The 26,909-nt window shown below is 44.2% G+C and overlaps 1 protein-coding gene across 4 annotated transcripts in view; it reads left to right on the top strand.

Moving 5' to 3' along the window:
• The window catches only part of MECP2 (methyl-CpG binding protein 2), a 75,475-nt gene that overhangs the window by 8,571 nt on the left and 39,995 nt on the right, over window positions 1–26,909 (top strand). The window contains exon 1 of one of the 4 annotated variants that reach the window (XM_030807564.1): window positions 25,499–26,764. The exons of the other annotated variants lie outside the window; for them this stretch is intronic. The gene's annotated coding sequence lies outside the window, so the exon portion shown is untranslated. Of the gene's footprint in view, window positions 1–25,498; window positions 26,765–26,909 lie in introns of those variants that run through there. 4 annotated transcript variants of the gene reach the window in all.

The following is a 26,909-nucleotide window of genomic DNA, read 5'->3' as shown; positions in this document are numbered from 1 at the left end:
GTGAACCAGTCAATCCAGTCTTCACCTTTAACAAATGCTGATTTCTTCAAGAGAGCAAAATATCTCTTAAACTTTTTCCTATTTTCTCTATAAAGTTGCTTTTTTCTGAATTTTTTCTTTATGAGGCTTGATGGCAGCCCTGTCAGCAGACAACCGTTCATTCACCCAACAAATATTTGAGCATCTGCTTCAAGCCAGGGGCAGTGCTGAACCCTAGAAGTGGTATCTTCTCCTTATCCGGGGGTGGGGCTACAGTGTTCATTCCAGAAGACTCAAGAAAATAGCAGATCATCACAAAAGTAGGTTTTACATAAATGAGGAGGAATCCTCAGGGTTTTGTATATGTGTGTGTGTTTTAAATTCTGATATAAGTTGGAGCTTTAGGGTAGACTGTGACATAAGAGTAGTTTGTTTTCCAACTCATGTAATTGCGGGCTGATTTTTGTCTTGAATTATGATAATGGTAACTTTTTTCTGTTGAAACAATTCTGTATTCATCTTAGCTTGGTTGGGATGCAATAAAAGCTTTGTACTGGTAAAAATGATAATTCTGGCTGGGCGCGGTGGCTCACGCTTGTAATCCCAGCACTTTGGGAGGCCGAGGCGGGCGGATCACGAGGTCAGGAGATCGAGACCACGGTGAAACCCCGTCTCTACTAAAAATACAAAAAAATTAGCCGGGCGTGGTGGCGGGCGCCTGTAGTCCCAGCTACTCGGAGAGGCTGAGGCAGGAGAATGGCGTGAACCCGGGAGGCGGAGCTTGCAGTGAGCCGAGATTGCGCCACTGCACTCCAGCCTGGGCGACAGAGCGAGACTCCGTCTCAAAAAAAAAAAAACAAAAACAAAAAAAATGATAATTCTATGATGATTTTGAAGCTTTTCTGTAACACCTGATAAAAATAAAGAGAGGGGCCGGGCGTGGTGGCTCATGCCTCTAGTCCCAGCTCCTCGGGAGGATGAGGTGAGAGGATCCCATGCGCCCAGGAGTTTTAGGCTACAGTGAGCCATCATCACACCACTGTACTGCTGTACTCCAGCCTAGGCAGCCTCGTTCTTTAGAGTAAGACACTGTCTCTTTAAAAAAAAAAAAAAAGAAAGAAAGAAAAGGCTTTTAGTGAATATATTCTTAGGGTAGCAAGTGTAATTTTTGTAAATTGAATTATTTGAATCTAGTAAATACCTTCAAAGCTGAAGTCGAATTCTGATTTTGATTGAAAGTATTTTTTACTTAAAGGAAGAGGGATAGAATAAATGATACGATTAAGGAAAAGACTTCTTGTATAAGGCTGGGGTTTTTTTAATGATTTTTTGAACAGTTAGATGGACAATACGGAATTAAAAAGGTGGTATAAAAAGTTATACGGGGCTAGGCACAGTGGCTCATGCCTGTAATCCCAGTACTTTGGGAGGCTGAGGTGGGTGGATCACCTGAGGTCAGGAGTTCGAGACCAGCCTAGCCAACATGACGAAACGTCATTTCTACTAAAAATACAAAAATTAGCCGGGCGTGGTGGTATGCACCTGTAATCCAGCTACTCGGGAGGCTGAGGCAGAAGAATCGTTTGAACCCAGGAGGCAGAGGTTGCAGTGAGCCAAGATTGTGCCATTGCACTCCAGCCTGGGTGACAGAGCGAGACTCCGTCTCAAAAAAAAATAATAATAGAAAAAAGTTATATGGGGCTGGGCATGGTGGCTCACGCCTGTAATCCCAGCAGTTTGGGAGGCTGAGGCGGGTGGATCACTTGAGGTCAGGAATTCGAGACTAGCCTGGCCAACATGGTGAAACCCCGTCTCCACTAAAAATACAAAAATTAGCCAGGCATGGTGGTGCGCGCCTGTAGTCTCAGCTACTTGGGAATCTGAGGCAGGAGAATCACCTGAACCCGGGAGGCAGAGGTTGCAGTGAGCCAAGATCATGCCATTGCACTCCAGCCTGGGCGACAAGAGTGGAACTCCGTCTCAAAAAAAAAAAAAAAAGAGTTATATTGTAAAGTCTCTCTGCTACCCTGCCCCAAACATTCATTTCTTTCCCTGGAGGCAGCCACTATTAGCAGTTTCTTTAAAAAAAAAAAAAAAAAGTGGCCGGGCACGGTGGCTCACACCTGTAATCCTAGCACTTTGGGAGGCGGAGGTGGGTGGATCATGAGGTCAAGAGATCGAGACCATCTTGGCCAACATGGTAAAACCCCATCTCTACTAAAAATACAAAAAATTAGCGGGGCACGGTGGTGGGCGCCTGTAGTCCCAGCTACTTGGAAGGCTGAGGGAGGAGAATCGCTTGAACCTGGGAGGCAGAGGTTGCAGTGAACTGAGATCGTGCCACTGCACTCCAGCCTGGTGACAGAATGAGACTCCATCTCAAAAAAAAAAGCGTGTGTGTACCCGTGTATTAAATTTTTATTATAAAATATATGTAACAGGCCGGTTGCGGTGGCTCACGCTTGTAATCCCAGCACTTTGGGAGGCTGAGGCGGGCGGATCACGAGGTCAGGAGATCGAGACCATCCTGGCGAACACGGTGAAACCCCGTCTCTACTAAAAATACAAAAAATTAACCGGGCGTAGTGGCGGGCGCCTGTAGTCCCAGCAACTTGGGAGAGGCTGAGGCAGGAGAATGGCATGAAACCGGGAGGCGGAGCTTGCAGTGAGCCGAGATCCCCCCACTGCACTCCAGCCTGGGTGACAGAGCGAGACTCCGTCTCAAAAAAATCTATATCTATATATCTATATCTATATCTACATCTATATCTATAACAATTTACAGTTTTAATCATCTTGACTGTACAGTTCAGTGGCACTGAGTACATTCACATTGTTGTACAGCCATTACTACCATCCATCTCTACAACCTTTCGTCTTGCAAAACTGAAATTTCATACCTATTAAACACTAACTCCCACTTCTCCCCTTCCCCCCACCCCAACCTCTGGCAACTACTATTCTACTCTTTGTCTCTATTGGACATATTTTTGTGTGTTTAGGTTTGTGTATCTATTTTACATGTGTGTATAAATACACAAGGGTATGTGGGCGTTGTGTTTTTACACGTACCATAAAATATTGTGCATATTTGTTTATTTTAATGTATCCTGTAGATTATTTAGAATCAGTTCATACAGAACCGTATCATTCTTTTTAAGGGTTGGGTTTAAATAGTCTATTATGGATGTACCACAATTTATTTAACCAGTTTTTAAATTTTTTACTTATTTTTTTAAATTTATTTTTAGAGACGGGATCCCACTCCATTACCCAGGCTGGAGTGCAACAGCATGATCATAGCTTACTGCAGCCTTGAACTGCGGGGCTCATGTGATCCTCCCACCTCAGGCTCTCTTGTAGCTAGGACTACAGGGATGTGCCACCATGCCTGGCTAAATTTTTTATTTTTATTTTTGGTAGACACAGGGTTTCACTGTGTTGCCCAGGCTGGTCTTCAACTCCTTGGGCTTGAGTAATCCTCCTGCCTTGGCCCCCCAGAGTGCTGAGATTACAACCATGGGCCATGGAGCCTGACAAGAGTAGCCTTTTAATTGCAGACTATTAAAGAAAAAGTTGCGTATGAGTAGATAAGCATACAAATTTATCACTGCAATACTATTTGTAGAGATCACAGAGCTGTTAGGCTAGGAAGAAGTTTTTAGCAGTTAGCACTAGAAAGCAAAACTTTGGAAACTTCCATTTCATCAAAAGTGACCTCATCTGAGTAGGGCATGTGAGGGAAGGACCTTTTTACTTGACAAGGGGAACTTCAGCCAGTTCTTGTTTGTGAACCTTGAAGAAAGTGGAGCATTTTTATTTTGGGACCATTCTAGGTTGTGGTAGTTCCTTGGTACGCGGGGTTGGAGAATCTCCCTCTGCTGCTGGACCTTCTGCCTCTTTCGTGCTGTAATATGCATAAGAGGTATCCTAGAAGTATTCAGGAACAGGCTGTGGTTGCTTCGTTGTTCTGTGACTGTTGAACTCTTTATATAGCAGTACTTTTTTAAGCTGTACTAGTTGAGCATTTATTATGTGTCAGTTACTGTGCTAGCTGCTGGAAACTATCCTACCCTCAGCAATCTTCTGGTCTAATGGGAGGTACAGACAGGCAAATGGGCTATGACTTTACAGAGGCCAACTTCTGTGATGGAGAGAAGTTCCAGCCACTAAGGGAGCAAATAAAAATCAGAGGAGATCCTACCAAGAATTGGGAGGTAGGTCAGGGAGGAGACTTCTTTGAAAAATGGCATCTAAGACCCGAACAATAAGGAAACATTAGCTAGGTCAAGGACAAAGCATCAGTGGGGAGAGATGCATAAGTCTTTTGGAAGGACCAGCATGTGTAGAGGCTCTGACAGGAGAGAATCTCTCAGGCCCGTTCAGAGAGTCCAGTGTGTGAAGATGAGGCCAGGACGTGGAGAGGAGTATTTTTCTTTTTTTTTTTTTTTTTTTTTTTTTTTTTTTTTTGAGACGGAGTCTCACTCTGTCACCCAGGCTGGAGTGCAATGGCACGATCTCGGCTCACTGCAACCCCCACCTCCAGGGTTCAAGCGATTCTCCTGCCTTAGCCTCCCAAGTAGCTGGGATTACAGGCGCCCACCACCATGCCCGGTTAATTTTTGTATTTTTAGTAGAGACGGAGTTTCACCATGTTGGCGAGGCTGGTCTCGAACTCCTGACCTCAGGTGATCCACCTGCCTCGGCCTCCCAAAGTGCTGGGATTACAGGCGAGAGCCCCCGCGCCCGGCCAGGCTCAGCTTTCTTTCCAGGTCCCATCACACTCTTAGATGTTCCCTGGGCCCCAGAAAGCAGCATGAGGTGCTCTGCCCGTCTATGCTGTCCTTTTCCACCCCACCCTATCCACTGAGCCCCTGGGGCTCCCACTCCACTCCAGGTCTCTTCATGGAACCTTCTTTCCCTTCACTTCTGCCCCAGGAGACCTGAGAGACTCATGGGAACAGGCATCATCTTCTCCAGCACAGTTCATTGACTAATGCACGAAAGTGCTGGGCTGTGAGAAGGTCAGGAGCTTGCATGGAATGGGAGTCAGCTATGGTACAAAGTGCACTGCTTAGTTCTACTGATTTTTTATTTTTTATTTTTACATAAGACTTTGATGGTAAAGGAAGCAGTGTGTGAGCAAGCTGACTCCTGTCTTGTCAAGTACCAGGTCCACTCTGATGAGCCCCTGTGGACAGCACTGCTGTAACTCCCCAAGCCTAGGCTCAGGAGGTGGGCCCTAAGCCCTGTTCCCAGCTCTTCCTCCATGCTGTCAGCTCTTCCACCATTCCTGGCGTCATTCTAAGGTCCTGTCTTCCCGTAGTCTTCCCCCGCCCTCTTCCTTCCTGGCCTCTACGCTCAGCTCAAGTAGTAGCTATTTGGGTACTTTTCACCCAGACTTAGGAAATGTTAGCAGTTGGTCGTATTCCTGTCAGCCCTCTTACTATGGAACCCAAATAGGACGGATTCAGCTGAATTCCCAGCCCTGTGGTTGCACTCTCTGTCTGCCCTGCTTCCCCAAGGTGGCCTGTCCCCTAAAGGTCACCGAGATACTCCCCATGCAAGGTTTTTATTGTATTACACATGACAACATGGAATAAAGTGATTTGCAAATTTACTGGATGATATCCTACTATATGGAACATCCTACAACTTACTCTTTTCACTCAACATTTGACTTTTGAACCTGGTCTGTGTTGCTCCGTGCAGACCAATGTTCATTCATTTGATATGTCTCCTTGTGCCATAGAAATAGTTTTACAATAGAAGCCTGTCCAGAGCCATGAGGGAGAAGGGGATTGTAGAGAAACAAGGATTGGCATCTGGTTTATGTTTACATCCTTTAGTCCTGTTAACCGAGAAGAAGATATTTTTATTTCCATGTTTGAGAAAGCTTTCCACAAAAAAAGCATCCATTTTCTAGATTTATTAATAGGGCAGTCCAAAGGTTTTATTTTTAGATTTGAAAGAAAGCAAAGTACGCTTCTGAGATATGCACATTTCTCTGTGTCCCTGTCTCTTTTGCAGCATTCCACATTGCTGCTAAAACTTGAACTTGAGCACTTTCGAGCATGTGCTTACTTTCTATGTATGACTCATCTTTTAAAACATTAAAGCATTTTCGGCCGGGTGTGGTGGCTCACGCCTATATTCCTAGCACTTTAGAAGGCCGAGGCGGGTGGATCACTTGAGGTTAGGAGTTCAAGACCAGCCTAGCCAATATAGTGAAACCCCATCTCTACTAAAAATACAAAAATTAGCCAGGCATGGTGGCACGCTTCTGTAATCCCAGCTACTCGTGAGGCTGAGGCAGGAGAATTGCTTGAACCCAGGAGGTGGAGGTTGCAGTGAGCAGAGATCGAGCCACTGCACTCTAGTCTAGGCAACAGAGTGAGACTCTGTCTCAAAAAAATAAAAATAAAGAAAGCATTAAAGCCCCTTGTCTGGTGGTATGTAAGTTTTGGCATTACTTTGATAAGTTGTATTTTAAGTCTTTCTACACACAATAACTTATTTTTAAAATACAAGTTTCCGTGTGCTTCTGGGTTTTGTGTTTTTGTAAACAGCAGAAGGTATTAGTCCATATTAAGTACTAATTTGTTCTAATATTTTCAGCTGTTTTTGGAATTACACTTGGCAAAAAAATAGACAAATGTCTGCAGTTGTGACAGTTTGTTTTTTTGTTCTTTTTAACTCCAGAATAAATAATTCTAGTGAGTTTTTTTCTTGGCTTGTAAGAACATGGGAATGATTAGAGTCATCATAACACTTAAGTAGTTATAGAAGGTTGAACATCTGTAATCAGTTGTATAAAATGTCCTAGTCATCCTTCCAGGTTATTTAAGACAAACAAATACATAGTATTTATTAAGCTCTTATAAATTTTAATTGTAAAACATCATTGTAGAAAACTTTGAAAATGTGTATAGGTACAAAGATAAAAAATTAGGCCAGGCATGCCGTGGCTCACGCCTGTAATCCCAGCACTTTGGGAGGCCAAGGTGGGAGGATCTTTTGAGCCCAGGAGTTCAAGACCAGCCTAAGCAACATATTGAGACCCTGTCTCTACAAAAATATCATAAAACAAAATAGAATCACTCTGGCGATTCCACTATCAAAAAAAAAAAAACTGCTGTTAATATTTGATATGTATCGCCGGGTGCGGTGCCTCACGCTTGTAATCCCAGCACTTTGGGAGGCCGAGGCGGGCGGATCACGAGGTCAGGAGATCGAGACCACGGTGAAACCCCGTCTCTACTAAAAATACAAAAAAAATTAGCCGGGCGTGGTGGCGGGCGCCTGTAGTCCCAGCTACTCGGAGAGGCTGAGGCAGGAGAATGGCGTGAACCCGGGAGGCGGAGCTTGCAGTGATCCGAGATTGCACCACTGCGCTCCAGCCTGGGCGACAGAGCGAGACTCTGTCTCAAAAAAAAAAAAAAAAAAAAAAAAAAAAAAAAAAATTTTTTGATATGTATCTTTCTAGACCAAGGCCTCCAACTTCGGTTGAGAATTCAGTGGCGTCTGTGACCTTGGATGGGAAAAACATTCAGTCTTTATTTTCACTGATGTCTCTGAAAACCCAGATTTTTAGCCGGGCATGGTGGCTCGTGCCTGTAATCCCGGTGCTTTGGAAGGCCGTGGAGGGCAGATCACTTGAGCCCAGGAGTTTGAGACCAGCCTGGGCAACATAGCAAGACCCTGTCTTTTAAAAAAAAAAAATCCAGCCGGGTGTGGTGGCTCATGCCTGTAATCCCAGCACTTTGAGAGGCTGAGGCAGGCAGATCACCTGAGGTCAGGAGTTTGAGACCAGCCTGACCAACATGGTGAAATCCCGTCTCTACTAAAAATACAAAAATCAGCCGGGCATGGTGGTGGGCGCCTGTAATCCCAGCTACTCTGGAGGCTGAGGCAGGAGAATCACTTGAACCCGGAAGGCAGAGGTTGCAGTGAACCAAGATCACGCCATTGCACTCCAGCCTGGGCGACAGAGCGAGACTCCGTCTCAAAAAAAAAAAAAAAATCCATATTTTCTTCAATGATAATTGTAAGCAACAGACAATGGTAGTGTTAGAATAGCAGTGACTGTCACCACTAGAGATCAAAGATACTTTCATATCATATTATAGTTGTTACACATATTTTGAAATATGTATGTTCATCACTGCTTCAAACTTAGGGTAATTATTCGACCCATCACTAGATCTGGTTATTTAATGATTTACTGAAGAAGCACATATTATTTGAGCACCAACTCTTGAAATATGTTGTTAATTTCTGTGCATTTTACACATTTCGAAACATTCTTCTGAGGAGGAGTCCAGAAGTCCAAAAGGGTCCATGGCAGAAAAAGGTTAAGAACACCTGTTCTGTACTTTATACCATGTGGCTACAAATATAAAAACAGACCTTAAGCCAGGTATGGTGATGCACACCTGTAGTTCCACCTACTTGGGAGGCCCAGGAGTTTGAGGCCAGCCTGGGCAACAGAGCAAGACCCCATCTCTTAAAAACCAATCAGCACTTGACTAGTCAGTTAGTGGGGGAAAACACAGGTACAGTAAAAGAGTCAAAATTAAACTTAGGTCATCTTACTATATCAAACATTTATTAACATGTTTAGTGTTTTGTGTATATTATGCAAAGTGGAATGCAACTAAAACTGTTTAACACTTCTCGATATCACATAAATTTGTTGGTGCATAATAGCCTAAAAGTTACTTTTGCTGTTGGCATTTTATTTTATTTTTTTTTTTTTTGAGACAGAGTCTCACTCTGTCGCCAGGCTGGAGTGCAGTGGTGCGATCTCAGCTCACTGCAACCTCTGCTTCCCTGGTTCAAGCGATTCTCCTGCCTCAGCCTCCCGAGTAGCTGGGACTACAGGCGCACGCCACCATGCCCAGCTAATTTTTGTATTTTTAGTAGAGATAGGGTTTCGCCATGTTGGCCAGGATGGTCTTCATCTCTTGACCTTGTGATCCGCCCACCTCGGCCTCCCAAAGCGCTGGGATTACAGGCATGAGCCACCGCGCCAGGCCTGCTGTTGGCATTTTAAACATCCTTCTAGAGTCTTTCTTATTTGCCTGTAAGCATGTACACATGTTGTTGTTTTGAGACAAGGTCTGTCGCCCAAGCTGGAATGCAGTGGTGCGATCACAGCTCACTAGAGCTTCGACCTCTTGGGTGCAAGTGATCCTCCCACTCAGCCTCCCAAGTAGGTGGGACTACAGGTGTCCGCTACCACGCCCAGCTAATTTTTGTATTTTTTTTGTAGAGACAGAGTTTCGCCATGTTGCCCAGACTGGTCTCAAACTCCTTTGCTCAAACGATCCTTCCGCCTGAGCCTCCCAAAGTGCCGGGATTACAAGTGTGCACCTCTGTGCCTGGCCCACATATTGTTTTAGATGAATGAGATCATATATGTACTTTTGTAACTTGCCGCCTTTCCTCAACAAAATGTTGTAAATATCCATGTCCATAAAAATAGATGTATATCTTCACTTTTCCCTAAAATGAAAATAACTTACTTGCATTTTCTTTCTTTGTTTTTGTTTTTGTTTTGAGACAGGCTCTTGCTCTGTTGCTCAGGCTGGAGTGCAGTGATGTCACAGCTCACTACAGCCTCCACCTCCAGTTTCAAGTATTCCTCCTACCTCAGCCTCCAAGATAGCTAAGACTACAGGCACATGCCACCACGCCTGGCTAATTTTTAAAAATTTTTTTGCAGAAATGGGATTTCACTGTGTTGCCCAGGCTGGCCTCAAAGTGCTGGCCTCAACTGATCTTCCTGCCTTGGCCTCCCAAAGTGCTGAGATTACAGTCATGAGCCACTGTGCCCAGCCTGCATTTTCTTATTATAAAAGTAATACATGTTCAATGGACAAAAAATTTTCAGAAAATATGCAAAGGTGAAAAGTAAAAATTGTCCATGAATCTGTCATCTACAGATAAAGATAACGTCTGGATAATGTTTTTCTACCATCATTTTTAGTAACCACATAACATTTCGTTGTATGTCTATGCCTTAATTTAATTAAGAGGCATTTCCATTATTTCTGCATTTTCATGACTCTGAATGATGATATGTCTGCCTGCTGATGGCTACAACTCTGTTTCTGCATTTCAGACCTCTCTCTTGAGCTCCAAATTTGATGGCCTCGTCAGCAATTACTTGAGTTGCTCATAAGTATCTCAAATTTAACAAGTCCCAGTCTTGATTTTTTTCCCCCTTCAAACCTATTCCTCATGTTGTCTCTATTTCAGTAAACAATATCAACATCCACCCAGTTACTCAGTCCAAAATTCTAGGAGTCATCCTTGATTCTGCTCTTTCTTTTTTTTTTTTTTTTTGATACAGAATCTCATTCTCGTCACCCAGGCTGGAGTGCAGTGGTGCAATCTTGGCTCACTGCAACCTCCGCCTCCCAGGTTCAAGCAATTCTTCTGCCCCAACCTCCTGAGTAGCTGGGCCTGGCTAATTTTTTGTATTTTTAGTAGAGATGGGGTTTCACCATGTTGGCCAGGCTGGTCCGGAACTCCTGACCTTGTGATCTGCCCACCTCAGCCTCCCAAAGTGCTGGGATTACAGGCGTGAGCCACCACGCCCGCCCTGATTCTGCTCTTTCTCTCATCATCCCTGATCTGTCAGCAAGTCCTGTTAGGCCAACCACTTTCAGCATCTGCACTGCCAGTATGCTAGTCCAAGCCACAAAACACCTCTCAGAGGTACGCAACAGGACTTTGTTGTTGTTGTGTTGTTTTTTTTTATGGTAGAATTATTTTATAACTTGAAGTGTAGGGATGACCTTTCTTTTAAATTTTTATTTATTTTCTTAATTTTTTATTTCTATAGGTTTTAGGGGAACAGGTAGTATTTGGTGACATGAGTAAGTTCTTTAGTGGTGATTTCTGAGATTTTGGTGCACCCATCACCCAAGCAGTTTACACTGAACCCAATTTGTAGTCTTGTATCCCTCACCCCCTCCCACCCTTTCCCTCAAGTCCCCAAAGTCCATTGTATCATTTTGATGCCTTTGCATCCTCATAGCTTAGCTCCCACTTATGAGTGAGAACATACGGTGTTTGGTTTTCCATTCCTGAGTTACTTCACTTAGAATAATAGTCTCTAGTTCCATCCAGGTTGCTGTGAATGCCATTAAGTCATTCCTTTTTATGGCTGAGTAGTATTCCTTTGTATATATATATGCCACAATTTCTCTGTTCACTTTCTGATTGATGGGCATTTGGGCTGGTTCTATATTTTTGTAATTGTGAATTGTGCTGCTATAAGCATGCGTGTGCAAGTATCATTATGCAGTGGGACTTTGGATGACATATTGAACAACTTCCTCACATATCCTTGTGAAACGCTACGTATTTCATGGGTCTGTTTGTTATACCAACACTCAATTCTAAACGATGGAATTATTTCACATTTAGTCTCTTTTTCATCTGGCCGTTGTAGTTTAGTTTAAACACCAAGTTCCATTCCTGCTCCATGCTGAAGGATTTGCAGTACATCAGGCTATAGTCCATCGATTCATTCCACAATTGAGTAAGTAAGGTATCTATAGTACCTCAGGCCCTGTGTTAGGCAGGGATGGGGTAACCTAGACAGATTTGGTACCTATCCTCATGGAGCTTGAGTTTAGTGGCAGAGACAGATCTTAGATAATTATACAAGTACTTAAGTGTTCAGAAGGACAAGTATGGAGGTGGGAGCCACTACAGTCCTCTACAGTCACGTGCTGCACAGCAACGTTTCAACCGACAACAGAGCACACATACAGTGGTGGTCCCATGAGATTAGAATGCCATATTTTTACTGTACCTTTTCTATGTTTAGGTATACAAATACTTACCATTGTGTTCCAGTGATCTACAGTATTCAGTATAGTGCCATGCTGTACAGTTTTATAGCCCAGGAGCAATAGGCTATATACCGTATAGCCTAGGTGTGTAGTAGGCTACACCATCTAGATTTGTGTAAGAACATTCTCTGATGTTGGCACAAATAAATCGCCCAGTGACACATTACTCAGAACATAGCCCTGTCGTTGAGCGACTCATGACTGTACTATGGGGGAACAGCTCAGCCTTGGGAGGGTTAAGGAAGTCTTCCCCAAGGAGGCAGTGCCGACGCAGGGAACCGAGGGTTGAACAAGTGGGCAAGGTGCAGAGTGGAAGGAGGCTTTCCAGATGGAGAAGAGCATGTGTGAAGGCCCTCAGTCTGGCAAGAGCTTAGTCCTGTGTGGCAGGAGCTGAATGAGGGGTTAGGGGAGAGTGGCAAAGGGGCCGGGCCATCAGAGAGGTCAACAGGGGCTGGATCATGCAGGATTTTGAATGTTAACATCAGAGCGATAGAAAACATGAAGGGTAAGGTTGTTTGGGTTTTGAATTTTTATCAAAATATTGCAGCTACTCGGTAATAAGTTAGATATAACAAAAGAGGTCATCGTAAAAACAGCAGTCTACCCCTTCCCTTTCCCTTCCCTGACCCAGACATGTCAGCTTTTAACTGTTTCTGATTTTAGTTCCTTTGATGGTTACCTTCAAAATTAAATCATATGCTTATACATCTTTCTTGATTTGCCAACTTTAGGGAACTGTATTAACTCCCTGAAATGAAAGAGAATGACTTAGCTTACGTTACCTCCCCATGTTGAAATTCATATTCACATTTCTCTGTAATTTTTTTTTTTGAGATGGAGTCTCACTCTGTCGCCCAGGCTGGAGTGCAGTGATGTGTTCTCGGCTCACTGAAACCTCTGCCTCCCGGGTTCAAGCGATTCTCATGCCTCAGCCTCCTGAGTAGCTGGGACTACAGGCGCACACCAGTGCACTGGGCTAATTTTTGTATTTTTAGTAGAGGTGGGGTTTCACCATGTTGGCCAGGCTGGTCAACTCCTGACCTCAGGTGGTCTGCCTGCCTCGGCCTCCCAAAGTGCTGGGATTACAGGTGTGAGCTACTGTGCCCGGCCCACATTTCTCTGTAAATTTTAAACAGTATTTTAGTCCATATGTCAGTTCCCCTCTGTTTAAGATAAGGATATTAATAACCCTACTTTTCCTTCCACTTTCCCTCCTCAACTTCTGTGTCCTAAAAGCTATACTTGACCATACCCATTTTTGCATTTGTTAACGTGTGTTCTGCCCTGCAACCACAGCCAAGTTGTAGGTTAATTCTAAAGTTGAAAATAACATTATTTACATTATTACACATGTGAATATTGTTCTTGGCGAGACCAAATAATGAATGTGCCAGGATTACATTTCCTTCTTTACAGGTCTGGACCACTCAAAGGAGAATGACCAATTAAGGTCAAATGGATTCCCTTTTCTTAGACTCCATCACCTGCTTAAAATCCTTGCTAGGATTTAATCTACTTCATATTCAAACCTCGGCTTGCTTATATAGCTCTTTGTTTTGCCTGCCATTTCTAGTTGCCTTTTTATTTTGTTTACTATTCCTCTTTGATTATGTTGTAAAATGCTATTAGCAGTGCTGTTTATTTCGTACGATTCGGCTTTTTCCCCACTGAAGACCTTTCTCTTGGAAGGCTTCTGCCCTTCTGCAATCTAGGCAAGTATCTGCTCTTTGATTTAAGGTTGCATATACAGCTGTACCTGGACCTTCCCTTCACTGGGCTCTTGGGTTGGAACCCCTGTGTCTTAGAACCCATATCTTCCTTTTACGTGGTTTACTCCCTCGTTTTCTGGACTGCATCCTTAAATAATGTGCTCAGATAGAGTGCATGGGGAGTAAACTGTAGTGGATACCGTTGTCACCTACCCCATATCCATTTCTTCTTTGCCCATTCCTAACAGAATCCTGGTATTATTCACCTTTCTACCTTATTCCCAACTTCAGAAAGGATCCTTAAGTCATTCCACACATTGCATTCCCTTGTCAACTATTACTGGTCAAGGATGGACATACGATCTAAGTTGGTTCACTCAGACTGAAGGGAAGGACTTCGATGGCACGTTCAGGGAAGACTTTCTCTTTTTCTCTCGCTGGAGTAAATGAGAAAGGTGTTGCTGGGGGCTCTTCTGTAACCTCAGACTGAGGGACAAAGCCTGAGGATAAAGCCTGCTAACCAAGGAAGGCGGAGCAGAGAAACGGGAAGAGCCTGGGTCTTGATGCCGTTGCTTAGCTGGTGATTGCACTGTGGCTGGGGCCTGTCCTACCTGAGCTAGGGACTCAGATAGGATGGACTTTCTTACTGAATGAGCCAGCTTCAGTTTTCTTTTCTGTTACTTGTAACCAAAAGCATTGTAACAGATAGGTCTTCTGAGTCACTGCATGCCTGAAATACCTTTCTTCTACTCTTATACTTGATTGGCTGAGTATAGGGTTCCAAGTTGAAAATCATTTTTTCTCCTAACTTTGGAGGCATCTCTTCTAGTATGCAGAGTAACATGCAACAAATGCCTGATGCCAGTCTGATTATGGTTCTTTTGTAGGTGCCCTTCTTTTCTCTTCCTTCCCTGGAAGTTTTTAGGATTTTGTCTCTTTATTTTTAGTGTCCTGAAATCTCATGAGAATGTGTCTAGAGTTGTGTCTTGTTCACTCGTTCTACTGTGGTCATTCAGTCTGAATACTTTCGTCAACTCTTTTTTAAAAAAAAAAAAAAAATTACTAATTTACATCCTTTCATTTTCTCTATGGGGACTACTGTTTAACTTTGGACCTCTTATATTGGTCTTCTGTCTTCTCTCATATTTTTCATTTATTGGGCGGTGGGGGGTGCTCTGAATTTTGGAAGATCTCCTGCATTTATTTTCTTTTTCTTTTTTCTTTTTTTTTTGAGGCAGAGTCTTGCTGTGTCGCCCAGGCTGGAGTGCAGTAGCCTGATCTCGGCTCACTACAACCTCTGCCTTCCAGGTTCAAGCAATTCTCCTGCCTCTGCCTCCCAGGTAGCTGGGATTACAGACATGCACCACCACGCCCAGCTAATTTTTGTATTTTTAGTAGAGCTGGGGTTTCACCATGTTGCCAGGCTGGTCTCAAACTCCTGACCTCAAGTGATCCGCCTGCCTCAGCCTCCCAAAGTGGTGTGAGCCACCGCACCCAGCCTCCTGACTTTATTTTCTATCCCTTTTGTTAAATTCTTTATTTCAGCCAAACCTTTTTTTTTTTTTTTTTTTTAACTTACTGTGAAGCCTGTGTGCCTACTGCCTAGATTAGACAATTGTTAACATTTTGGCATATTTTCCTGGTCTGTATAGATAGGGTGCATTTTTATACCTTTTTGCTCACCATTTAAAAGGAACTCACAGATGTAACGACATTTCACCCCTAAGTACTTCAGTATACATCTCCTAAAAATAAGGACATTTTCCAATATGAGCACAATATCCCGATCACATCTTTAAAAGTTAACAATAATTCTGTAATGTTATCAGGCAACCACTTTAAATTCAGATTTCCTCCAAATGTCTCTTATCGCTGTTGAGGGGCTCCAAAGCAATTAAGATTTATACATTGCATTTGAATATGCTTCCTTTGTCTCTTATTTATTTTTATTTTATTTTATTTTATTTTGAGACAGAGTCTCGCTGTCTCCCAGGCTGGAGTGCGGTGGTGTGATCTCCGCTCACTGCAACCTCCGCCTTCCAGGTTCAAGCGATTCTCCTGCCTCAGCCTCCCAAGTAGCTGGGACTACAGGCTTGTGCCACCACGACTAGCTGGCCCACATTTTAGATGTCGCTCTTTTCTTGTGATATAATTTAACTTGTTTGTCCGTATATATTACTTGTAAACAAGAAGTTAGGTCTACAGGCATGTTCAGGTTAAACATTTTGGGCAAGAATATTTCATAGGCAGTACTGTGTACTTCATATAGCATCAGCTCACCAGGCACTTAATGGCTGGTTACCCTGTGGTTTGTGATGCTACGTTTTACACTTGATTAAAGAAGGAGGTGACTGCCAAATCTCCCCATTGTAGACATACAGTTTTCCTGTGGTAATTGATACATAATCTGTGATGTGATGCTTTGGCACGATACAAATATCCTATTGCCCAACAGCCATTTGCATAATGATTTTAGCATTCATTGATCCTTGCCTGAAACCATTATTACATTGGGGGTTGCAAAATGATAGTTTTTTTAATTGTCACCTCTTCTACATTTAGTATTGTCATTTTTCTGTAATGAATTTTCCCTCATCAAATAAGGAGGCATTATATTTCCTCCTAAAAAGACAGTATAGATGCTTAATCTTTGCCTTTATTACATTTCAGAGTAAGGAGTTGGTAGAATAATCACCTCAAATGGTGGCAAAATATTTGCTGTTGTGTTCCTTTTCTCTTTCATGTCAATATGGACTCATAGAGATTTATTTATTAAATGTTTTACAATTCAAATTGGGCCAACAAGAGTCCCTTCGTGTTGGTTCCTATATTCTCCTGGCATACCCTCATTAATTAGTCTTTGAGCAATTTCTTGTTTTCTGGCACAAGATATTCCATCCCAATATGTGCTTTTCCTGTCCTAGAACTGATTCCAAGGAGCTCTGGTTGCTTTTAGTGGCAACGATATTTAGAATCCAACATGTGGGTGCTAAATGTGCTGATTCTTACTGGGGTAACATTATATCTAGGCACTTTCAGGGGACATCGCTAGAAAATATATTCAGTTTTTTTTTATGTTTAATTTTTTTGTAGAGACAAGGTCTCACTCTGTTGCCCAAGCTGGTTTCAAACTGAGCTCAAGCGATCCTCCCTCCTCAGCCTCCCAAAGTGCTGGTATTACATCTGTCAGAGCAAACTGCTGGTAAAGATTTTCACAAAAGAAAAATAAAGAAACCAAAGTGCTTGGATTACAGATGTGAGCCACTGTGCCCTCAATTTTTTTTTAAGTCATGAATACATAATGATGTCTTCTATGGCAATTTAACATTACAGGGTTCTTCTTTAACATTTTTTTTTTTTTGAGGCAGAGTCTCGCCCTGTTGCCCAGGCTGGAGTGGTGCAGTGGTGCAATCCTAATTCACTGCACCTTCAAATGCCTAGGCTTCAAACAGTCCTCCCTCAGCCTCCGGAGTAGCTAGGACTACAGGTGCACATCACCATGCCCAGCTAATTTTTAAAAACTTTTTGTAGAGATGGGGGTCTTGTTGCATTGGCCAGGCTGGTCTCAAACTCCTGGCCTCAAGTGATCCTCCCATCTTGACTTTCCAAAGTGCTGGGATTACAGGTGTGAGCCACCATGCCTGGCCAACTTTTATTTGATCTGTATATGTCTTTTCCTTACACTGAAAATGTTGGGTCTTACTAACATTAACATAGTTACTTATTTGCTTTATCTTGTAATAGACATAAAATTACAAAATTATAATACCAATATTACGATAAATAGCTGGGCATGGCGGCGCTCGCCTGTAGTCCCAGCTACTCAGGAAGCTGAGGTGGAAGGACTGCTTGAACCTAAGAGTTTGAAGCTGCAGTGAGGTGTGATTGTGCCACTGTACTCCTACCTGGACAACAGAGCGAGTGAGGGAAAAAAAAAGAAATAATGGAAGACCCAGAGAAAGCCCCAAATATTTAAAAATTAAACAATACACTTTGCAGCTTCCTCACCTCTCTCAGCCTTCATAGAATTGAAGAGAGTTAGGGCCTTGCGCTAGATTAGGCTTTGCCTGAAGGAAATGTTGTGTTTGGTTTGATCTTTTATCCAGACCATTAAAACTGTCTTGGCGTTTATTAGTAATAAGGCTATTTCATTTTCATATCGTTTGTGTGTTCACTGGAGTAGCACTTTTAGTTTCCTTCAGGAACTTATACTTTGATTCACAACTTGGCTAACTTTGGTACAAGAGGCCTAGCTTTTGGCCTCTCGGCTTTCAACATGCCTTCCTCACTAAGCCTGATCATTTGGTTTTTGGTTTAAAGAGAAAGACATATGACTTCCTTTTACTTGAATGCTTAGAGGCCATTGTAGGGTTATTAATTGGCCTAACTTCAGTATTGTGGTGTCCAAGGGAATAGGGAGGCCCAAGGAGAGAGAGAGAGAGAGAGATGGGGAAACAGCTGATTGGTGGAGTAGTCAGAATATACACATTTATCACTTAAGTTTGCCATCTTTTTTTCTTTCTTTTTTTTTTTTTGAGACAGTCTCGTTCTGTCACCCAGGCTGGCATGCAGTGGCGTGATCTCAGTTCACTGCAACCTCTGCCTCCCGGGCTCAAGCAATTCTCCTGCCTCAACCTCCCGAGTAGCTGGTATTACAAGCGTGCACCACCAGCCAGCTAATTTTTATATTTTTTAGTAGAGACAGGGTTTGCCATGTTGGCCAGGCTGGTCTCGAATTCCTGACCTCAAGTGATCCACCCGCCTTGGCCTCCCAAAGTGCAGGGATTACAAGCGTAAGCCACTGCGCCTGGCCAAGTTTGCCACCTTTTTTTTATTTTTATTTTTTGAGATGGAGTCTCACTCTATCACCCAGGCTGGAATGCAGTGACGCAATCTCGGCTCACTGCAGTCTCTGCCTCCTGGATTCAAGCGATTCTCCTGCCTCAGCCTCCCGAGTAGCTGGAACTACAGGCATGTGCCACCACGCCCAGCTCATTTTTTGTATTTTTAGTAGAGACGGGGTTTCACCATGTTGGCCAGGCTGGTCTTCAACTTCTGACCTCAGGTGATCTGCCCGGCTCAGCCTCCCAAAGTGCTGGGATTATAGGCGTGAGCCACCGCGCCCGGCCAAGTTTGCCATCTTTTATGGGTGCAGTTTGTGGTGCCTCAAAATGATGATAGTAGTAACATCAGAGAGCATTAATCACAGATCACCATAACAAATATAATAATGAGAAATTTGAAACATTGTGAGAATTACCAAAATGTGACAGAGACATGAAGTAAGCACATGCTATTGGAAAAATGGCACTGGTAAACTTGCTTGATGCAGGATTGCCACACACCTTCAATTTGTTAAAAACTCGGTGTCTGCGAAGTACAGTAAAGCAAAGCACAATCAAATGAGGTGTGCCTGCATATTACAACCAAGAGGCTTTTTGCAGAAACACGAGTGTGCTTCAACATTCAAAAACCAGCTGGTGTAATTCACCACATTAAGATAATAAAGGAGGCCAGGTGTGGTGGCTCACACCTGTAATCCCAGCACTTTCAGAAGCCGAGGTGGACAGATCACTTGAGGCCGGGAGTTCGAGACCAGCCTGGCCAACATGGTGAAATCCTGTCTCTACTAAAAATAGAAAAATTAGCCTGGCATGGTGGCATGCACCTTTAGTCCCAGCTATTCGGGAGGCTGAGGCAGGAGAATCCTTGAAACTAAGAGGCGGAGGTTGCAGTAAGCTGAGATCATGCCAGTGCATTCCAGCCTGGGCAACAGTGAGACCCAGTCTCAAAAAAAAAAAAAAAGATAATAAAGGAGAAAAACCATATAGTCTATTCAATAAATACAGAAAAAGCATCTGACAAAATTCAGTGCCCTTTCATGATAAAAACTCAGCAGATTAGAAATAGAGGAAATGCATGTATGAAAGAGCTACAGATAGATTGTACTTAATTGTGAAATATTGAACATGTTACCCCGAAAATCAGGAAAAAGGCAAAGATGTCTACTCTAACCACTTCTATTCAACATTATACTAGAGGTCATAGCCAGTATAATGAGGCAAGAAAAAAGATAAGAGGCATTATCTCTTTTTACAAAAAAACTAATCAGAAATGAAATTTCAAATGCAATATCATTAGGAATAATTTAATAAGAAATGTACAAGATTTACACACTGAAACTGAAAATGTTGCTGAAAGAATTAAAGACCTAAATAAATGGAATGTTGTACCATGTTCATCAGCTGAAAGACTTAAGTGTCTTTACAATGTCAGTTCTCCCTTCATTGAACTGTAGATTCATAACCCCAGTCATAACTGCAGGGGTTTTTTTGTAGAAATTGATGAGCTGATTCTAAAATGTATATGGAAGTTGGGCACGGTGACTTATGCCTGTAAACCAGCACTTTGGGAGGCTGAGGCAGACAGATCACTTGAGGTCAGGAATTTGAGACCAACCTGGCCAACATGGCGAAACCCCGTCTCTACAAAAAATACAAAAATTAGCCAGACGTGGTGGCACACACCTGTAATCCTAGCTACTTGGGAGGCTGAGGCATGAGAATGACTTGAACCCAGAGGTGGAGGTTGCAGTGAGCCAAGATCATGCCACTGCACGCCAGCCTGGGCGACAAAGTGAGACTTTGCCTCAAATAAATAAATAAATAAATAAAATGTATATGGAAATGCAGAGGACCTAGAACATCCAAAGTAAACTTGAAAGAGAACAAAATTAAGGGGCTTATGTTATGTGACTTTGTAGTCATTTGATTTTTAACAGAGGCACCAGAACAGTCCGGTGCGGGAAAGGAAAGTCTTTTAGCACATGGTGCTGGATGATAGCAAGTGACATCCATACCAGACAAAAATGAACCTTGACCTTACCCTAAATATTAGTTTCCTAGAGTTGCCACAAACTAGGTGGCTTAAAACCACAGAAATTTGGCTGGGCTCGGTGGCTGACGCCTGTAATCCCGGCCTTTGGGAGGCCGAGTCGGGCAGATCACCTGAGGTCAGGAGTTCAAGACTAGCCTGGCCAACATAGTGAAACTTTGTCTCTACTAAAAATACAAAAAACTTAGTCAGGTGTGGTGGTGCACACATATAATCCCAGCTAGCCAGGAGGCTGAGGCAGGAGAATTGCTTGAACCTGGGAGGTTGCACTGAGCCAAGATTGCACCACTGCACTCCAGCCTGGGTGACAGAGTGAGACTCCGTCTCAAAACAAAACCACAGAAATTTGCTGTCTCATAATTCCAGAGTCTAGAAGTCCAAAATCAACTGTCAGCAGGGCCATGGTCTCTGTGAAACCTGTAGGGGAGTCCTTCCTTGCCTCTTCCTAGCTTCCAGTGGTTGGCAACCTTTGACATTCTTTGATTTGCAGCTACATTACTTCAATATCTGTCTTCCTCATCACACAGCATTCTCCATGTATGTCTCTGTCTTTAAATGGCCTACTTCTTGTAAGAACACAGTAATACTGGATTGGGGCCCGCCCTACTCCAGTGTGACCTCATCTTAACTAATTACGCCTGCAACAACGCTGTTTCCAACTAAGGTCTCAGTGTGAGGTACTGAGGGTTAGGACTTCAACATATCTTTTGGGGGACATAGTCCAACCCATGACACTACCTCACACCATACATAAAAATTAATTCATGAGAGATTATAGACCTAAATGTTTTAAAAGCGAAAAATATAAAGCTTCTGCAAGAAAACATAGGAGAATATCTTTGCAGTCCAAAGAAAAAGATTTTTTTTTAAACACAGTTTCACTCTGTTGCCCAGGCTGGAGTGCAGTGGTATGATCTCAGCTGACTGCAACCTCTGCCTCCCAGGTTCAAGTGATTCCCATGCCTCAGCCTTCCAAGTAGCTGGAATTACAGGTGTGCGCCACCATGCCTGGCTAATTTTTGTATTTTTAGTAGAGGCAGGGTTTTGCCGTGTTGGCCAGGCTGGTCTCAAACTCCTGACCTCAAGTGATCTGCCTGCCTCGGCCTCCCAAAGTGCTGGGATTACAGGTGTGAGCCACCGTGCCAGGCCAAAAAAAAAAAAAGATTTATTAGGATACATGAAGCAATAGCTATTAAAAGAAAAAATAAATTGGACTTCATTAAAATTTAAAACTTTTGGTCCTCAAAAGATACCATTAAGAAAATGAAAAGACAGAGCTGGGTGTAGTGAGGCTTGCCTGTAGTCACTACTGGGTACTTGGGAGGCTGAGGCAGGAGGATCACTTGAGCCCAGGAGTTCTAGGCCAACATAGGCAATATAGTGAGACACTGTTTCTTAAAAAAAAAAAAGAAAGAAAAAACAAAAGAAAATAGGCTGGGAGCTGTGGCTCACGCTTGTAATCCCAGCACTTTGGGAGTACAAGGCGGGTAGATTGCTTGAGCTCAGGAGTTCAAGACCAGCCTGGGCAACATAGCGAAATCCTGTCTCTACAAAAGATACAAAAAATTAGCCACCCATGGTGGCATGCACCCATAGTCCATAGTTCCAGCTACTCAGGAAGCAGAGGCAGGAGGATTGCTTGATCCCAAGGAGGTCAAGGCTGCAGTGAGCTGAGGTCGCGCCACCGCACCCCAGCCTGGGTGACTGAGTGAGACCCTGTCTCAAAGAAAATGAAAAGACAGGTCCACCAAGAAAATAGTTGAGACCAGTCATAGAAAAAAATAGAAAGTCATATATCTGACAAAGGATTTGTATTCAGAAGAATTCCTACAACTCAGTAATAAAAGGACAACCTGATTTTTAAAGGGTGAAAATATTTTAATAGATACTTTTTTTTTTTTTTTTGAGACAGAGTCTCACTGTGTCACCTAGGCTGGAGTGCAGTGGTGCCATCATACATAGCTCACTGCAGCCTCGAACTCCTGGGCTCAAGTGGTCTTCCTGCCGCAGCCTCCTGAGTAGCTAGGACTACAAGCACATGCCACTATGCCTGGCTAATTTTTAAATTTTTTGTAGACATGGGCTGGTGTCTCTGTGTTGTCTAGGCTGGTCTCGAACTCCTGGGCTCAAGTGATCCTCCCACCTCTGCCCCCCAAAGTGCTGGGCCACCACACCTGGTGTGGTGTCACCAGACATGAGCTACCATGCACTGCCTGATACTTTTCTTTTATCGTCTGTTTATTTCTTGTTCATGGGTGTTTCTGTTCTGATTTTATGACTATTCTATATTCTAAGATTTCTCTGAGAATATTATTTGTTTCCTCTAAGGACAGACTTGGTCTCTCTTCCATGGGGCTGGTTCTTGAGCCGCCAGGGATGGGGAGAGGACCTGGGTAGCTGCCGTGCTGCCCCTTCTCTGCTGTGGTGGAGTGGCCTGTTGCCTGCGGGGTCTCTCTCTGAAGGGTGGTTTGGAGAAGTTCTGTGGAGGCGAGGCAGGGGCCAGCTCTTGTCCCATGGACCCTCAGAGGCTGGGAAAAGGTGGGCATCACCTGGGCTGCTGCCAGCCACATCAAGAGCCTTTGGGTGGGGGTGGAGGGGGGGCCGGGGAAGGGAAGGTTCTAGCTAATGATTTAGAAAAGACCCTTTGATTTCTTGCCTGAGGGAAGAAGTGGCACCTTGCCACTTCAGGTTTGCTCTGCTCACCAGCCCCAACAGCATCAGCCTCACCTGGGAGCTTATTGAAGGTGCCCTGCCCCAAAGCTTGTGGGTTGGGATCTGGCATTCAGCAGTCCCCAGGTGTTGCGCACATGACAGCACTGCTTGCCCCTCCTCTCGTCTGGTCTGGTCTCGTCTGGTCTGAGAGCTTCTTTGGGGCTCTGACGGGTATACAGGCTCTCATCTGCTCTATAGCTCTCTTGTAGTACATTCCTCTCTGTTCCATTAGTCAACATGTTCCTGCCTACTTCCAGCATCTAGAAATTTGCTGAGTGTATCTTATCCGTTCAGAGGTCCTCTCTTGCTATTGCCTCTGTTAGAAATGTCTTCCCTTTCATATGTCTATACTTCTGTTTCTTTGAGGTTTGAAGGGTCAAGTGGCAAATACATGTAGGCAGTTGGCCATCCTCTGGTGAAGGCTTTAAAGCCCAGGAATAACAAGATCCATTATGTCTAAAACTAGCAAAAACCCTACCTGTCACATGGTGAACTGAATTAGAGGTGGTAGGGACAGAAGCCAGATTGGAGTGAGTGGAAGGTGAGGGAGTGGAGATTGGGTATAGATAACTCTTTTTAAGAAGTTTTGTTGTGATGGTGACCAGAAAAATAGGAGTGGGGTAGAGGGGGATGAGGGTGTTTTTCACGTGGGTGAATATGAGAGCATGTTTGCATCCTTCTGGGAATGGCCCAGGAGAGAGGGGAGCATGAGAAGGAGGAAATGGGGACCTGGAGGAGCAGACTCCTTGTGTGGAGGGGGGAAGCGGCATCTAGAGCTGTTGCAGGAGGTAGGCTTTGAGTAAATGCTTCCTCTTTGGTAAAGATGGGGAACGGTAGAAGTTGCACGGACCCTTTGTTAAAGCTCAGAAGCTGAGTGAGAATTAGAGCTTAAGTTTACGGAGTAGTCAGAATAAAGTACCCCTAACTGTATTCTCGCACAGTGCAGGAAGCCAGGGGTCTGAAATCAAGATGTTGCAGGGCTCCATTCCCCCCAGAGCCTCTAGCATGGGATCCTTCCTTGCATCTTCCAGCTTTTGGTGGCTGCCTGGCAGTCCTAGACTTTCCTTGGCTTGCAGTTGCATTGCTCCATTCTCTGCTTGTGTCTTCACATGGCCTTCTCGGTGTCCCCGTATTCTTCTCTGGATGCTTGTCACTGTATTAGGCCCACCCTAAATCCAGGATGATCTCATATCAAGATCCTTCACTTAATTACAGAAGCAAAGACCTTCCAAATAAGGTCAGAGCCACAGGGTCTGGGGGTTAAGACGTACACCTAACTATTCGGGGCTACCATTGAACCCCTGTAGAAGCCTGTCCATTTCCAGGATAGCAGAGCCCAAGGAAGGGCCAGAAGTCCCCCCAAAACAGTTGTTTGCATTCACCAGATTCTAAGCTATAAGCAGATGGGCAGTGGCAGTCAGTCCTAATCCATATACCATTGGCAACAATGGTTTAGTTCACTGTAGACATAATGAGATACTTATCTTCTGCTAAGTAGTCCTCATGATAACAGCCATATTACTCCTGGCTTTGAGTGACAGCGCTGTGCTCTTGTCTGGTGCCCATATACTTCAGCAGCTGGAAACAAGACAGTGCTCATGATTCACCAGAAAGTTTCTGTAGTTAAAATCAAGTGATCCCTTGAGTCTATTCTAATATTTGTCTGTACCATGTTCTATGACGAGACATGGAAACAAAACATTAAGAAGTGAAAGTATCTTTGATTATGCTGTTGAAGACAACTTTTTTTGTTTTGTTTGAGGCGGAGTTTCACTCTTGTTGCCCAGGCTGGAGTGCAATGGTGTGATCTCGGCTCACTGCAACCTCCTCATTCCCGGGTTCAAGCGATTCTCCTGCCTCAGCCTCCCAAGTAGCCAGGATTACAGGCATGTACCACTATGCCTGGCTAATTTTTTTATTTTAATAGAGATGGGGTTTCACCATGCTAGTGAGACTGGTCTCGAACTCCTGACCTCAGGTGATCCACCCGCCTCTGCCTCCCAAAGTGCCGGGATTACAGGCGTGAGCCACCGTGCCTGGCCGAAGACAACTTTTTAAAGATGCATATGCTCTGGGCTGGGTGCAGTGGCTCACACCTGTAATCCCAGCACTTTGGGAGGCCGAGGCGGGTGGATCACCTGAGGTCAGGGGTTCGAGACCAGCCTGGCCAACATGGTGAAACACCGTCTCTACTAAAAGTATAAAAATTAGCCGGGCGTGGTGGTGGGTGCCTGTAATCCCAGCTACTCAGGAGGCTGAGGCAGGAGAATCGCTTGAACCCCAGAGGTGGAGGTTGCAGTGAATTGAGACTGTGCCCACTGCACTCCAGCCTGGGTGACAGAGTGAGACTCGGTCTCAATAAATAAAATAAAAGATGCATATGCTCTGGCTACATTTTATTCTTTCTCAAACAGCTTTTACAGTGGGTAGTGCTGTAAAAGTTGTTTAGCTCTGGTCATTTTATCTTTTTTGTGATCTGCAAAAGGAGAGATCCTTTTCCTTTTCACTGTGTCTAATACCCAACTCCAATACTCCTTTGACCTCACAGGCACTTAGAATCTGTCAGTGGCTCCATCTTTTCTCAGACTTCATCTCCTTCGTATCCTTATTCCTCTCCTTTGTAGCTTCAGTGCCAGTCAGATGTCGTTACTCCCTGGCACACTACCTCAGCACTTCAGCACTTTCTTGCTTTGTTATATTCAGTCGACAAAGCCCCAGCCTCATGAAACTCAGTCATGTCTGCCCCATGCCTGCTCCGTCCTGAAGCTGAATGTGACTCCTTCATTGATCCCCCTTTAAGGTTCATGTCTACCGCAGGTCAACCTCTTGCCGCCAAGCCCACCTGCATACTGCAGTTCCCTGGTCTCTCCTAGCCCCTCCCACCCTCCTTATCAGCTGTCACACCTCCTTGCAGCTGATATCTTAGTTCCCAGAGAGCACAGAAGCAAGCTCAAGAGAATGTCTACAGGCCAGCGTCTACTCCTTCGCTCTGACTCCCTCATGCTGTCACGGAGCGCCTGTCCCAGGCCCTCGCTCCTGTTCTAAGGCATCTCTCCAGTCCTCTACTGCACTCTCCCCCATCAGAGATTCCTCGCTCGCCTGCCCTAGAAACTTGTTGCTACTTCTCCCACCTTGACAAAAGCTGCTCCCAACCCCCCACCTGTCTAGCATCTCTGTTTTCCTTTACCAGCAAGACTCCAGTCCCTGTCTCCACACCCTCTTCAACCTTCTGCAGTTGTTCCTTTGCTGCCACAGCTCTGCCAAGCTGCTCCGTGAGGTCTCCAGTGATGACCTTCATGTTGTTAAATCTGGGAGCTGCTTGTCACTTCTTGTCCCGGAGCTGTCGTCATCAGTTAACCCCAATACCCATATGAGGCAATCCTTTCCCTCCCTTGAGTCTCTGCACTGATGTGCACCTTCTCAGTGCAAACCACAGCTTTTGTCTCTTTCTAGCTGAATACGTGACTGACTGTGCTTCTCTTAGCTGTCACCGCTGCTGGAGCAGCAGCTCCACAGGACAGGATTGTCTCCTTGATTCACAGATGTAGCTCAAGCTCCTAGAACAGTGCCCGGCGTCTATGGGTCCTCAGGAAGTCCTGGGTGAGTGTGTGAATGTCTGTCCTCCTCAGTCTTTTCTGTTTCGCATGTGATGTTGGAAGGCCTCAGGTTCAGGCTTTTCTTCTCCACCCTCACTCCCGAAGTGATTCCGTCCAGCCCCGTGGCTCCCAAATTTATGTCTCCAGGC

The sequence above is a fragment of the Nomascus leucogenys genome, chromosome X (assembly GCF_006542625.1).
Source record: "Nomascus leucogenys isolate Asia chromosome X, Asia_NLE_v1, whole genome shotgun sequence".
Classification (NCBI taxonomy): Eukaryota; Metazoa; Chordata; class Mammalia; order Primates; family Hylobatidae; genus Nomascus; species Nomascus leucogenys.
This window is presented reverse-complemented; position numbering and strand designations above follow the sequence as displayed.